The sequence below is a fragment of the Sinocyclocheilus anshuiensis genome, unplaced genomic scaffold (assembly GCF_001515605.1).
Source record: "Sinocyclocheilus anshuiensis isolate Anshui unplaced genomic scaffold, SAMN03320099.WGS_v1.1 scaffold1292, whole genome shotgun sequence".
NCBI lineage: Eukaryota > Metazoa > Chordata > Actinopteri > Cypriniformes > Cyprinidae > Sinocyclocheilus > Sinocyclocheilus anshuiensis.
Window position 1 is genome coordinate 430,441 of NW_015544215.1, and position 3,483 is coordinate 433,923.

The 3,483-nt window shown below is 35.7% G+C and overlaps 1 protein-coding gene across 1 annotated transcript in view; it reads left to right on the plus strand.

The window, feature by feature from the left end:
* Positions 1 to 332: 332 nt before the first annotated feature.
* LOC107697229 (t-SNARE domain-containing protein 1-like) overlaps positions 333 to 3,483 on the plus strand; it is a 60,309-nt gene continuing 57,158 nt past the window's right edge. The window contains exon 1 of the mRNA XM_016497934.1: positions 333 to 411. The gene's annotated coding sequence lies outside the window, so the exon portion shown is untranslated. The remainder of the gene's footprint in view (positions 412 to 3,483) is intronic.

Consider the following 3,483-nt stretch of genomic DNA (forward strand, 5'->3'; position numbering starts at 1 on the left):
AGAATCAACGATGCAAAGTGAAAAAAGAAAAAGAAAAATTACGATTTTAATTGAAATCATTCAAATTTGATACAAGATTTTCAACATAATTATTAATATTATTATTACAATTATTTTTAATATTTACAATAATTCCTGCATTTCAAATTAATATATTTTGTCACAATATTTCCACATTTTCTAATATATTCATATAATTTGTTTTTTTTTTAAATCTAGCTCACCATTAACTCTTTCAATTGCTTCTCCAGATCAAACTACACATCCCATAATCCCACTTTTTCATTCAGGTCACATGATTATAAGCAAGGAGCAGATGGTACAGAGTCATGTGATGTTGTGAGCCGGGGTTGAATCTGAGAGGTTCTCCTGCGTCTGATGTGAGTGCTAAGTGCTCTCTCAAGAAAAAGGGTAATGTATGAAAATTAGCTTTGTTCACTTGTGACTCTGGTTAAATGGATTGTTCTTTTCAGATGAGAATATGTCAGGTGGAGATCAGTGTTTAAGGACAGAGAGGAGGTGAGGGGAAGGGGGAGGGTAGGCCTGAGAGGATGCTCCCTTGTTACTGTGGCATTCAGAAAGAGCACTGTATGTTGGGATAATTGCATGTGATGTAATACATACAAACATAATGTCCCATCTGTTATGTGGGCCGAAGACTGTGTTTATGATTTTCTGTGTTAATCCTGAGCTGTGTTATTTGGTTTATCATGGCTGCGTGAGGGGCCTGGATTTTTTGGACAGCTTTTGTTTGTGTCTTGTCTTCTTCTGCTGACCAATCAAATTTGGTTTAATCCTTTACTGTTTACTGTTCTGCTGACCACTTGTTTAATTAAACTGGCCATAATAAGCCTTTTGTTTTGCATTGTTGGTCAAGTGAACCGAGCCTCGTGTTTTCACAATGTCTGTTGTGAATATGCACATGATGCTAAACAATGGCAACTCAGAAATAAATGATTTTGAGTGGAATTTGAAATGAAGTAGCAAACTTGCCATTTAAATCTGAATGTAAGTTCAGAATTTTGAAATTCAAAGTTCAAAGAAATTAATGTAACCTCATGTAATTCACAATCTTTAACCAGAAAATCCATATTGAATGCTGGCTTGACAAAGCTTTACAATCCCTGATGTTTAAAGGTTTATAGGCTATGTGTGTTTTGAATTTAACATCGTCTTTTCTTGTCCACTTTTTTTATTGCTAATTATATGATGTTCTCTCTGCTTAGGGCAAATGGGAAATTCATGTTTTCAGATGCGTAAGAAGAAAGCCGTAATTATTGTAATATGTGTTCTGCCACTATACCACAACAGGTTTTGTTTCTATAATTCCATAATACTTTGTAATTCAATTAAATCACAGCCCTTGATTCTATCACGTTTATTTATTGCACACTGAAATGGCAGTTTTCCAGCAGTTTCCCACATTTTGTGAGGTTAATTTTGCTTGCTCACATTGCTACTGTTCATCTGCCGAAATCAGCCTTTCACCAAATTATTTAGGCTAAATGTCACAGTTTAATTGCTACTGACTGAAAGTAAAATACCCAAGGAGTTGATAAACAACAGAATTTATATGCATTTTTTAAAAATCATAATAAAAAAAAAAAGTTAGTTTATAACTTGAATTGTTGCCTAAAGGAGCTTTTTCTTTTCTAATGGATGAACAATTTTGTATCTAATTTATTGTCAAACAAAGTCCAATGGTATTGGTATTTATTTTGCATGGGCTAGTGTTGAAAAGCTAAATAGTTTACCACAGCGCTAGTGTTTCTACAACTGCTTTACAGATAAATTAAATAGGCTAAAGATCAGAAACATCCCAAACTGACTTTAATATAGAGGTCAGAAATGTATTCCAATTCAATTCATACTAAACTGTTCACACATATGATGCATTTAAATAATTTTATTTCAATTTGGTAGGGAATTTAAATGGCTGTACACTCTTAAAAATAAAGGTGCTTAAAAGGTTCTTCACAGCGATGCCATAGAAGAACCATTTTTGGTTCCACAAAGAACCATTCGTTCAAAAGTTCTTTAAAGAACCATCTCTTTCTTACCTTTTTATAATCTTAAGAACCTTCTTTCGTCACAAAGAACCTTTTGTGAAACAGAAAGGTTCTTCAGATGTTAAAGGGATACTCCACCCCAAAATGAAAATTTTGTCATTAATCCCCCCATGTCGTTCCAAACCCCTAAAAGCTTCATTCGTCTTCGGAACACAATTTAAGATATTTTGGATGAAAACCAGGAGGCTTGTGACTGTCCGATTAACTGCCAAGTAAATTACACTGTCAAGGTCCAGAAAAGTATGAAAGACATCATCAGAATAGTCCATCGGCCATCAGTGGTTCAACCGTAACGTTATAAAGCGACGAGAATACTTTTTGTATGCGAAGAAAACAAAAATAACGACTTTTTTCAACAATTTGTCTCCTCTGTGTTACTCCGCATCACTGTAGCGCCAAGAACGCAAGCAGCGCACGCTATTCTGTGTCAGCCGCAACACAAGGATACGTTTTCTACATATATTTATGCTTTGATTTGAATGAAAACAGCGCATCCGTGCAGCTCGGCTGACACAGAATAGCGTGCGCTGCTTGCGTTCAGCGGATATTCTCCAAAATGGCGCTACGGTGATGCGGAGACACACAGAGGAGACGAATTATTGAATAAAGTCGTTATTTTTGTTTTCTTCGCGTACAAGAAGTATTCTCATCACTTCATAATGTTACGGTTGAACCATTGATGGCAGATGGACTATTCTGACGATGTCTTTCATACTTTTCTGGACCTTGACAGTGTAATTTACGTGGCAGTCAATGGGACAGTCACAAGCCTCCTGGTTTTCACCCAAAATATCTTAAATTGTGTTCCGAAGACGAACTAAGCTTTTACGGGTTTGGAACGACATGGGGGTAAGCGATTAATGACAAAATGTTCATTTTGGGGTGGAGTATCCCTTTTAAAGGTTCTTTATGAGCCATTTAGACAAAAAGGTTCTTCAATGGCATCGTGAAGCACCTTTATGTTTAGCAAGTAGCTGTACAGGTACAAAACAAGTTTGCAGTGTATATTGCTCTGTTGATTCATGACAATCAGTCAATAAATCTCTTGTTTTCTGTTGCTGTATATGTTTGTTTACAATTACACTAAATGCGAAATGATTCATGATCCAAATGGAACCAATCCAGGATCAGGGTTTCCAAAAAGCATCGTAAGCAGTGGTGGAAAGAGTACTGAAAAAATATACTCAAGTAAAAGTACCATTACCTTCCAAAAAATGTAGTGCGAGTAGAGTAAAAGTACTTGTCCAAAAAAACTACTTGAGAAGGCTGTAAGTTACAGTCGTGTCGACTATTCTCCAGTCTTTGTGAACACCTAAGATGACACATTCGAGATGGTAAAAAAACTGAATTTTCAGCACAACTTAGTAGGAAGCATAAATGTGATTTTGAGAAATCTGTGTAGATAATAACGTTA